At 39.9% G+C, this 12,124-nt stretch overlaps 1 long non-coding RNA gene and 1 pseudogene across 1 annotated transcript; both read left to right on the top strand.

Annotated features, from left to right (window-relative positions):
• Positions 1 to 651, top strand: part of LOC139185948 (small ribosomal subunit protein uS15-like) — a 30,096-nt pseudogene extending 29,445 nt beyond the window's left edge.
• Positions 652 to 2,682: 2,031 nt separating this feature from the next.
• LOC139185765 (uncharacterized) lies at positions 2,683 to 11,208 on the top strand. Its single transcript, XR_011569241.1, has 2 exons — positions 2,683 to 2,780; positions 7,406 to 11,208. It is a non-coding gene; the product is annotated as an uncharacterized lncRNA (long non-coding RNA).
• Positions 11,209 to 12,124: the final 916 nt, after the last annotated feature.

The raw sequence follows: 12,124 nt of genomic DNA, 5'->3' as shown, positions 1-12,124 counted from the left end.
AATGGCAACCCACGCCAGTGTTCTTGCCTGGAGAATCCCAGGGATGGGGGAGCCTGGTGGCTGCCGTCTGTGGGATCACACCGAGTTGGACACGACTGAAGTGACTTAGCAGCAGCAGCAGGTTGGTATTAGCTTTTTTTCCAAAGAGCAAGTATCTTTTAATTTCATGGCTGCAGTCACTATCTGCAATGATTTTGGAGCCCAAGAAAATAAAGTCTTTCACTGTTTCCATTGTTTCCCCATCTGTTTGCCATGAGGTGATGGGATGGGATGCCATGATCTTAGTTTTCTGAATGTTGAGTTTTAAGCCAACTTTTTCACTCTCCTCTTTCACTTTCATCAAGAGGCTCTTTAGTTCTTCACTTTCTGCAAAAATTCATATGTTGCAGCTCTAATCCATAGTGTGATGGTACTTGGAGGTGGAGTCTGTGTGAAATACAGTAATTAGAATTAGATTAGGTCGTAAAAGTGGAATCTTCATGATTGGATTAGTGCTCTTCTAAGAAGAGACACAAGAAAGCTTTCTCCTCCCAGTACGTGAACATAGAAACATGGTGGTCATCTGCAAAACAGGAAGAAGCCCTTTATCAGACACCCAATCTGCCGCACCTTGACCTTGAACTTTCCAGCCTCCAAAACTATGAGAAATAAATGTTTGCTGTTTAAGCCACCCATTCTAATGTATTTTATGATAGTAGCCTGAGCTGACCAACACAGTGGATACCTTGGATGGTTCATGGGATTCACACTCTTAGAAATTGTAAGTAACTGTTTTTGAGAAAAGATCTACAACTCTTATCAGAGATTCAAAGGACTAAATACGTGACCACCCCCCAGGCCCCTGCAAAGTCTACTGGCTTAGACTGTCCCTTGTGTTTCTATCATGTCAAATTATAGGAAACTTAAGGTTTGGGATCTCAGTCTTGGCCTTCACTCCTACTTGAAGATCTGACCCATACCCAAGAGTACTAAAATATATGATGAAATGAGAAAGTTCAAGGGAATACACACATTTTCTTTATACAATATTGCTAATATCCATCTCAGAAAGTTTATTATCCACAATAAATCATAGAGTCCAATCTGCTTACAATCATTAACATATACTTGGGTTACTTTTTCTATAAGCTTTTAATAATAGCAACCTTAGAGTCAAAGGAAGATAAGTTGTTCAGCCTAACCTTATCCCTGCTTTCCCCTCTTCACACACCACCCCCATCTCCACTCCCATATTGAAATGTATTCCCGCACCTGCAATGCGGGAGAACTGGGTTCAATCCCTGGGTCAGGAAGATCCCCTAGAGAAGGGAACAGCTACCCACTCAAGTATTCTGGCCTGGAGAATTCCATGAACAGAGGAGCCACTGTGGACTGTGGGCTATAGTCCATAGGGTTGCAAAGAATTGGGCACAATTGAGCAAAGTTTGACTTTCAAAGTCAAATATATTTTTTGGTGGTTAACTGTGATGAATTTTCTATTCCACTGACTCTACCCGTGGAGCAGCAACTTTGGAACAAAAGGTAGTCTGACTGTTTGCATTGTATGGACTGTATGGCAAGAGTTGAGAGACAAGTATCATTGTAGCACTGAGGGAAAAAATTTTCAGAAAAGGAGACCAAGAAAAATATGACTCATCATGGGTGAACCTTGAAAACATGAAAGAAACCAAACACAAAAGGCCACATTTTGTATCATTCTATTTACATGAAATGTTGAGAAAAGGCAAATCCACAGAAACACAAAGTTGATTAGTGGTTGCTAGGAGCTGAGGGAAGGGGAATGGGGAGTGGCCGCTAATGGGTATGGAGGTTCCTTCTGGCAGGGGTGGAGGGGGTGTGCAGAGCAGGATACAATAAAAACGTTTTTGGAATTAGATAGCTGTGGCGGTTGTACAACTCTGTGATATACTAAAACCACAGAGTTGCATATTTTAAAAGAGTGGATTTTATGGTATATGAATTTTATCTCAATTTTTAAAAGAAGAAAAAAGAAAAAGAGGTAAAGATTCATTACAATTATGACTGTATCTCTTATTTGACAATTAATTTTCAAGCATAGTCTTGAGATATTTATTATATGTACAGTTCTATGCTGTTTAACCTCTTCTCCATCCTAATGGAAATCTTTTTTATTGGCTTTTCTGTTTATAAAACAATGTATATGCACTGTTTAAAATTCTGAAAATACAAAAGAATGCAAAGAATAAGATAACTTGAAAAGCCAACAACTATTTTGGTGTATATTTTTTGAGATTACTTTTCCATGTATGTGTAACAAGAGAAATATTTGAAACGTATACCAATGTGTTTTTCTCTTTTGCACTTCCTTGTATGTCACCACCCCTCATTCTATGTGAAGCACCCTTTCCTCTAAATCATAAGGATTCTTACAGCAGGAATGCAAAAATTGGAAAAGAGAGTCAATGTTCAGCTTTTTTACTTCTAAAATAAGATTTTTGGTCAGACATTAAGAGTTTTGAAAACTCAACTTTGAGAACAGAGAAAAAATATATTTTTAATGATTTTATTCCTCATTAACACAAGAGACAGAGCCAATCAACTAAATCAGAGAGTTTTACTAAAAGCCAGGACTAGAGAAATCTCAGAACGAGGGAAGTGCACTTATGAGAGTAGGGGAAGGAGGGGATCTTTGGCTCAGAGGATTATGGGAAAAAGAAGAAACTAGGGGAAGAGGAAGTAGATAGTCAGACAGGTATATTCTGACTGCTACTTTCTGGACTGAATCCCTGGAGGGGAAATCATGCTGGACAGATTGAGAGGTAAGTGAAAGGCAAAGGAGCCTTTGGCTTCCCTGCTGAAAAACCCAGGAGGAGACTGCAGTTCAGGGAGATGGGTTAGGGGGTGAGCAACAGCAGAACAACAGTAACCAGCTAGAAGAGGCCGAACAGCACACTCACACTGATCCTGGCTCCACTGTGAAGTAGAAGGGACCTCCCCAAGGGGGAATCCAAGGATTAGCAGAACATTAGTTGAGGAGCAGCTGGGGTGCAACGATCAGACTAGCTACCCTGCACTGGAAACCAGACCCCACCAAATGCCGTGAGGATGGGTGAGTACCCCGTGCATAGATGCTGTTCTTGCCAGGCAGAGGGTAGGTGAGAACCAGCCTTGTTAGGAAACTGAACTTTGAATTAATAAATATTTACCTGATAGAGAACATTTTACATCGGAATAGACTGTTAAGCCACAAGAGACTATTTAATCTGGAGGAGGCTGAGATAACTTTAATTGGACAGGGGCGTGTATGAAATTAGATTTGTTAAGAAAGGTAAAGAAGCCACATGCCTCTGTGTAGGGCAGTGTTCCCACTCCAGATCTTATAAATATGTTTAGCAAAATGGAATGATTGAAAATGAATAAAGGCCCATGAATATGTTTAGCATACATGCTTTTGTAACCTGATGTTTTTCACTTTACAGTACTAGGGGTTTTGCTGTTTATTACATTTTCTTTCCTCCAGATAGCTATAAATATCTTGAGGACAGAATGTTGTTTTCTGTTTCTTTGTATCTACCTCAGTACCGAGCACAAAGCAAACACTCCATGTCACAGCCACCTAAAACACTTCCAGTTCTCTCCCTGCACACATGAAATTTTAAAAAAAACAACTAAAAGCTAGCAGATAGTTTAGAAGAAAGGGCCAGTGGGAAGAGCACTGAATGACTATCTGAGTTCCTGTCTGATCAGTCACTGACTTTAGGCAAGTTACTTGACCTCTTGCCCTCGCTTTCTCTGCCTTTAAATCCTAAGAAGAAGAAGTGAAGCCGCTCAGTCCTGTCCAATTCTTTGCAACCCCATGGACTGTAGCCTACCAGGCTCCTCTGTCCTTGGGATTTTCCAGGCAAGAGTACTGGAGTGGGTTGCCATTTCCTTCTCCAGGGGATCTTCCCAACTCAGGGATTGAACCCAGGTCTCCTGCTTTGCAGGCAGACACTTTACCATCTGAGCAACCAGGGAAGCCCCTTAAATCCTAAATGTGAAATAATATGCCCTCGCTACCTCACATGCATGTGTGAGACTAAAATAAAGAAATGTACACTTAATTGCTAGGAAAAGAATGCAAAATGATCAAATACAATGTTTAATCCAAATCTGACTTTACTAGTGACCTGGGACTAGAATACCAAAGTGCTTGAGATAAGGCTTTGTTTGCTGGCTTCTCACCTCCCATAGCCTTCCTCCAAATCCATTGCTATGGTGGCCTTTCCACTCCTCCCCCATCCCCACCTAACCCCCATGGTTTTTCTCTGGCTCCTGCCAGACTGGAGTCAATGGTCTCCCGGTAAATACCTATTTTTAAAGAACAACTGAAAGATTTTTACTTAGCTGACTTGTGACGCTTTCCTGGACACAGATGGAAAAAGGTTATTTAGAGACAGGAAAACAATAAGGGTGTTTTTGATTCTAATAGTGATTAAAGATCATTAATTCTTTCCACTTCATCAATTCTCAGGTCTTACAGATCTTGACTGAAAACAAGTAAGAGTAAGGATTTTCTCCACACACTAATGGCCTTAACCAATGGCCTAGGTAAGCTGTGTAGCCAGGACTTCACCAGGCAAAGCACTGAAACTTGGATTCCTAAGCAGGAGGAATCTGGTGTCATGCTCTCTGGTATGTGGAATATGGTTCTGGATCCTCAATAAAACCCCAGTTTTGCCTCCAGGCGTTTCTAAATCTAAAGCAGGCATGATCCTGAATAATTCTTTGTTGCTTTCTTTAAAAATCCAATTCCAATTTAAGTACCTTTCCACTATTGAAACAGATCTCTGGGAAGTATCTTCTTGTAAAGTAAGAAATATTTTTAAGTGTTGAACAATTATTCATTCACTTAGGACACATTAAATGAGTATTTATTATGTACCAGGAGCTGTGCTAGGTCCTGGGATAGAAAAAGAATCAAGCTCAGTTTAGTAGGGGAAAAATTATTCTACTGTAGAAAGTAAATCATAAATATTCACTGGCCAAGAGGAAGGAGGACCCAGAGCACACAAGATAGGTGCTTCAGGTAAGATTTCACCAAAGGGGCCCTTGAGCTGGTTATTTTCTTTCATGCACTCATACCACAAATACTCACTGCTCTCACTGTGTATCAGGCATTGTTCTAGGTACTGGGAATACAGTACTGAACAAAACAGATCAAAATCTCTGCTCTCATGAACTTACATTCTTGTGTAGACAATAATGAAGACAAGTAAATACAAAGCTTCTTCATCTAACTAGCAAAAAGTGCTAAGGAAGAAAAATTAAACCACAATTGCAAACTTGAAATTGTAGATGAGAATGCTGTGGAAGGTCTCTCTGAGAAGGCAACTCTAAAGAAAGTGTGAGAACAAGCCCTAGGGATACCATGGGATGATAAGGCAGAGGGAACGGGAAGCACCAAGGCCCTGAAGTAGACAAGTCCCTGAAGTAGACAAGTCCATGGATATTTTGAGGAAAAGCAAGGCCAGTGTGTCTAGAGTGAGTGTGGGAAAGAGTAGTGGGAAATGAGATTTGAGAAACGACTGACAAGAAAGAGGGCAGACTTTGGAAAGGAAGTCGTTGAAAGTCCTGAGCAAGGAACTGAGAAAAAGGCTGCATGAAAATGATCCCGGGGCAAGAGCAGACAAGACCGACCGGAGGTCATTGCAGTAGTTGAGATAAAAGACGGTAGTTTGGACCAGCATTGTGGCAAGGGAGGAGGTGAGAAATAGTCATTTTCTGAGTATCTTTTGAAGGTAGACCCAACATGACTTGCTGATAGGTTGGATGTGAAATGTGGGACAAAGAAATCAGAAAAGCACCAAAGTTTTTGGCCTGAACAACTACAAAGTTGGAGTTGCCATCAACTGATATGTGGCAGACTGGAAGGACTTGGTTTAGGAGGATAAATCTAAAAGTCAACTTTGAACATGTTTTGTTTGAAACATTAATGCTATCTAGAGGTATGAAAGAGTTGTATATCTGGGACTAGTGTTCAGAACAGAGTTTGAGTATAGAGACATAAATTTGGGCACTGTCAGCACACAGATCAAATGTAACACCACGAGTTTGGGTAAACTCACCTAGAGAGAATAAGGATATAAAAGGGAATGAAGAAAGAAAAGAAAAGTGTTTCTGACAGAGGGGAAAACATGTGAGGACAAGAAGGTGAGGACAGAAATTAGTTTGGCTAAGTTAGACAGAAATTGACAAACTTTTCTGTAAAGAGCCAGTTAAATATTTAGATGTGTATTTAGATAAGTATTTTGTGGGTCATACCGTCTATGTCACAACTAATCAACTCTGTCATCAGAGCACAAAAGCAGTCATAGACAGCACCTAAATGAATGAGAGTGGTTGGGTTCAACTGAAATTTTATTTATGGGTGCTGGAAGTTGAATTTAATGAAGTCACAAAGTATTACTCATCTTTTCATTCTTTTCATCCATTTAAATATGTAAAAATCATTCTTAGCTCATAGGCTGTACAGAAACAGGCAGCAAGCCAGATTTAGTCCTCTGGCTAGAGTTTGCCAACTTCTGAGCTACAATATAGGGTGCAATCAGGGAACAGTTGAAAATGAAATTGCAAAAGCAGTCAGAATTTATGTCATGGATGAGAAATATTAGATATAAAGTGACTGGTACATGGTATGTACTCAATAAATGGTAGATATCATATTGATCTGAGGTGTCGCATAAAGGGAACTAGCAGCCAACTTTAAGGAAGTGAGATTTATAGTCAAAACTAAGACCTACAACTGATTGCTGAGGAAGGCTTTCTTATCTCTCCTTGCTATTCTTTGGAACTCTGAATTCAGATGCTTATATCTTTCCTTTTCTCCTTTGCTTTTCATTTCTCTTCTTTCACAGCTATTTGTAAGGCCTCCTCAGACAGCCATTTTGCTTTTTTGCATTTCTTTTCCATGGGGATGGTCTTGATCCCTGTCTCCTGTACAATGTCACAAACCTCCGTCCATAGTTCATCAGGTACTCTGTCTATCAGATCTAGTCCCTTAAATCTATTTCTCACTTCCACTGTATAATCATAAGGGATTTGATTTAGGTCATACCGGAATGGTCTAGCAGTTTTCCCTACTTTATTCAATTTAAGTCTGAATTTGGTAATAAGGAGTTCATGATCTGAGCAACAGTCAGCTTCTGGCCTTGTTTTTGCTGACTGTATAGACTTTCTCCATCTTTGGCTGCAAAGAATATAATAAATTTGATTTCGGTGTTGACCATCTGGTGATGTCCGTGTGTAGAGTCTTCTCTTGTGTTGTTGGAAGAGAGTGTTTGTCATGACCACTGCATTGTCTTGGCAAAACTCTATTAGCCTTTGCCCTGCTTCATTCCGTACTCCATGGACAAATTTGCCTGTTACTCCAGGTGTTTCTTGACTTCCTACTTTTGCATTCCAGAAATGGTATGGACCTAACAGAAGCAGAAGATATTAAGAAGAGGTGGCAAGAATACACAGAAGAACTGTACAAAAAAGATCTTCACGACCCACATAACACGATGGTGTGATCACTCAACTAGAGCCAGACATCCTGGAATGTGAATTCAAGTGAGCCTTAGAAAGCATCACTACGAAGAAAGCTAGTGGAGGTGATGGAATTCCAGTTGAGCTATTCCAAATCCTGAAAGATGATGCTGTGAAAGTGCTGCACTCAATATGCCAGCAAATCTGGAAAACTCAGCAGTGGCCATAGGACTGGAAAAGGTCAGTTTTCATTCCAATCCCAAAGAAAGGAAATGCCAAAAATGCTCTATCGCACAATTGCACTCATCTCACACGCTAGTAAAGTAATGCTCAAAATTCTCCAAGCCAGGCTTCAGCTATTGGTGAACCATGAACTTCCAGATGTTCAAGCTGGTTTTAGAAAAGGCAGAGGAACCAGAGACCAAATTGCCAACATCTACTGGATCATCGAAAAAGCAAGAGAGTTCCAGAAAAACATCTATTTCTGCTTTCTTGACTATGCCAAAGCCTTTGACTGTGTGGATCACAATAAACTGCAGAAAATTCTGAAAGAGATGGGAATACCAGAACACCTGACCTGCCTCTTGAGAAATCTGTATGCAGGTCAGGAAGCAACAGTTAGAACTGGACATGGAACAACAGACTGGTTCCAAATAGGAAAAGGAGTACATCAAGGATATATTGTCACCCTGCTTATTTAACTTATATGCAGAGTACATCATGAGAAACGCTGGACTGGAAGAAGCACAAGCTGGAATCAAGATTGCCGGGAGAAATATCAATAACCTCAGATATGCAGATGACACCACCCTTATGGCAGAAAGTGAAGAGGAACTAAAAAGCCTCTTGATGAAAGTGAAAGAGAGTGAAAAGGTTGGCTTAAAGCTCAACATTCAGAAAACTAAGATCATGGCATCTGGTCCCGTCACTTCATGGGAAATAGATGGGGAAACAGTGGAAATGGTGTCAGACTTTATTTTGGGGGGTTCCAAAATCACTGCAGATGGTGACTGCAGCCATGAAATTAAAAGACGCTTACTCCTTAGAAGGAAAGTTATGACCAACCTAGATAGTATATTGAAAAGCAGAGACATTACTTTGCCAACAAAGGTCCATCTAGTCAGGGCTATGGTTTTTCCAGTGGTTATGTATGGATGTCAGAGTTGGACTGTGAAGAAAGCTGAGCACTGAAGAATTGATGCTTTTGAACTGTAGTGTTGGAGAAGACCCTTGGGAGTCCCTTGGACTGCAAGGAGATCCAACTAGTCCATCCTAAAGGAGATCAGTCCTGGGTGTTCATTGGAAGGACTGATGCTAAAGCTGAAACTCCAATACTTTGGCCACCTCATGCAAAGAGTTGACTCATTGGAAAAGACCCTGATGCTGGGAGGGATTGGGGGCAGGAGGAGAAGGGGACGACAGAGGATGAGATGGCTGGATGGCATCACAGTCAATGGACATGAGTCTGAGTGAACTCCGGGAGTTGGTGATGGACAGGGAGGCCTGGTGTGCTGTGATTCATGGGGTTGCAGAGTCGGACACCACTGAGCGACTGAAATGAACTGAACTGAAGACCTACAATCCTAGGCTTTAGCAATAACTAAACCAAGAGAAGTAAGAGGCTAAACTAGGCCTTAACTGAAATGAGTTTGTGATGAACTTGAGGGGTCCCAAAGGTACCAAGCGAGATATCTTTGGTGATAGGTACTGTAAAAATACACACATGAATGATAAGATGTAATGGTACTTTAATTTTACAAAATGTGTGTGGAAACTCATTGTGGCTGCAGGCATGATTCATTTGCAGTCCATGAATTAAGATCTTAAATCATTAATGCAAAAGACACTTCAGTGAATGAACCATATTTCTGGGATATTGGAGCTTCTTTAATTATATGCAAGCTTATCAAACCAAAGATAAACATGATGTATCAATATGTCTTAGGCTTCCGTTGTGGCTCAGCTGGTAAAGAATCTGCCTGCAATGAGGGAGACCTGGGTTCGATCTCTGGGTTGGGAAGATCCCCTGGAGAAGGGAAGAGCTACCCACTCCAGTATTCTGGCCTGGAGAATTCCATGGACTGTATACCTGGAGAATTCCACGGACGGCATGGTCCATGGGGTCCCAAGGAGTTGGATACAACTGAGTGACTTTCGCTTGCACTTTATCAGTATATCAGAATCACCAAGCAGAATATAGGCTGTGTAGTAAGGTGAACTACTTAGTCCTCTTCAATTAAACCTCCTCCCTACTTGCAGCACAGGTTGGGTTTACTTATTCTGCTCCTGGTCAGTTGGGTTAAGAGGCCCTTAGTTCTACTGGGCCTTACTCTTCTCTTCTAATAGAATATTTATCTCTTTGAAAGCTAGGGAACAAATAGCTTACCTTTTGGTTCCTTTCAGTTAATTTTAATCAAAAAGACAATTGCCCAATGACCTGGCCTGTAAGAGTCTCTATTTTTCATTATTTTAAAATAAATTTTATTTTATTGTACCATAGATATAAGACATTCTTACGGTAGACAATACAGAAAATACTAAAAAGGAGTGTATAGTCACATGGTAGTGGAGAATCATCCCTGTATTCTAAGAAAATCACAGAATTTTGAATATTTTTCTCTATATAATCATTATTATATTTTAAATTTCCAAACTTTTTTGCCACCACAAAATTTCAGCTCTTAGACTGCCATAAGAATAACCTGAAAACCCTAGAATACATTAATACAGCTATGAGACATTTTTCTTCTTCAGTACACAAAATAAAACTTCATAGTCCACCAACAATATATGATTAAGATTTTTGAGGATATGCTTTAGCACTGTTTGTTGAATACTTAAAAATAAAATCAGCATTCCATTATTAAGAACAGCTGGCTGTGACTCCTCTGCAGTTTTTGCTTTATGGTCCCTTCTGATTCTGAGCTGTAATTAATTTACTGGAAAGATTGAACAGGGCTGAATTAACAATGCAAACACGCAGTTGTACGATAAAAGTCTGTTATTCTTCATGTCTATATTTTTAATCAAAACTATTTTTCAAAAAGACTATCAGATACAGATAAAATTATACTATTATGTGGCAACTATAAATTCTATTTAACCACAGTAAAAACACTCTCAAGAATCAAGTGACAGCATACACTGCTATATTTAAAGTGGATAACCAACAAGGACCTACTGTATTGATAGGGAACTCTGCTCAGCGTTATACGGCAGCTTGGATGGGAGGGAAGTTTGGAGGAGAATGGATACATGCATATGTATGGTGAGTTTCTTTGCGGTCCACCTGAAATTACCACAACATCGTTAATTGGCTATGTGCTGTGCTGTGCTTAGTCGCTCAGTCATGTCCGACCCTTTGAGACCCCGTGGACTTTAGCCCACCAGGCTCCTCTGTCCATGGGATTTCCCAGGCAAGAATACTGGAGTGGGTTGTCAAGCCCTCCTCCAGGGGAATCTTCCCAACCCCGGGATCAAACCCAGGTCTACCACATTGCAGGAGGATTCTTTACCATCTGAGCCACCATCGGCTACACTCTAAACCAAATAAAATGTTTTAAAATTTTTTTTAAATTAAACTTAAAAAAATAAAAGAATCATCTTACAGTTTACAAATGAACTTTAAGGAATATTTGACAAAATAAAAATCCCCGTTTAACAAGGCATTGCCTTTAAGAATTGTTTAGAAAGGAACGAGAGCTATGATAATAAAGTAACATGTGGCTCTTGAGCATTTCCTGACTCTTGCTTCAGTTCTCATAATTGTGTCTTCCCCTTCACAGTATTATTGTTGTGATGGGGAAAAGGTACATGTTGTTAATGATTTCTGCGCCTGTTGTTTTGCACATTCTCCAGAAAGCCCTTTCAATACTGTTCTTTGGAATCAGGCTTTACATGTTCATTCCAAGTGAAAGTTGGGCCTTTGCCAGTGAATTCAATGTCAGTGTCAATTGTTAGGGTTCAAGAACAGTTCTGTGAAAGGCAGTTTAGTATAGAAGAAAGAGCAAGGGACTGGAGTTCCAGGTCCTAATTCTGACCCTGATACCTGTTAGTTTTGTGTCCCTTGGCTATCTACTTAAACCAACTAAGGTTTTGTTCCTTACCTGTAAAATGAGAATAATAACTGCCCTGCCTATCTCTCAGGATTGTTGGGAGGAACAAATAAAATACTGCAAGTGAAAGTGCTTTTTCAAAATCCTAAGTAAATGTCAACCTTTTATGTCTGTGGTTATATATGTAAGCATATAATATACATAAAAGTATTTAATAATTTACTATTTCAACCAATTTAGGTGTTTGGCATTAAGAACATTCATAGTGTTGTGCAACCATCAGCATGATCCTTCTCCAGAATTTTTTTCATATTCCCCAAATTTAAACTCTGCCCATGTAAACAATAACTCCCCATTCCTCCCCCTTCTCAACTTCTGGCAACCACCAGTCTATCTTCTGTTTCTACGGATTTGGCTAGTCTAAATAGTCATACAAGTGAATCACACAAAATTTGTCCTTTTGAGTCTGACTTATTTCACTTAGCATGACATTTTCAAGGTTCAACCATGCTGTAGCATGTAACAGAATCTCCTTCCCTTTTAAGACTAAATAATATTTCATCATATACATAAACCGTATTTTGTTTATCCACTCATCT

Source organism: Bos indicus, chromosome 11 (genome assembly GCF_029378745.1).
Source record: "Bos indicus isolate NIAB-ARS_2022 breed Sahiwal x Tharparkar chromosome 11, NIAB-ARS_B.indTharparkar_mat_pri_1.0, whole genome shotgun sequence".
NCBI lineage: Eukaryota > Metazoa > Chordata > Mammalia > Artiodactyla > Bovidae > Bos > Bos indicus.
Note: the sequence above shows the minus strand (reverse complement) of the source record. Positions and strands in the feature narration are given on the sequence as shown.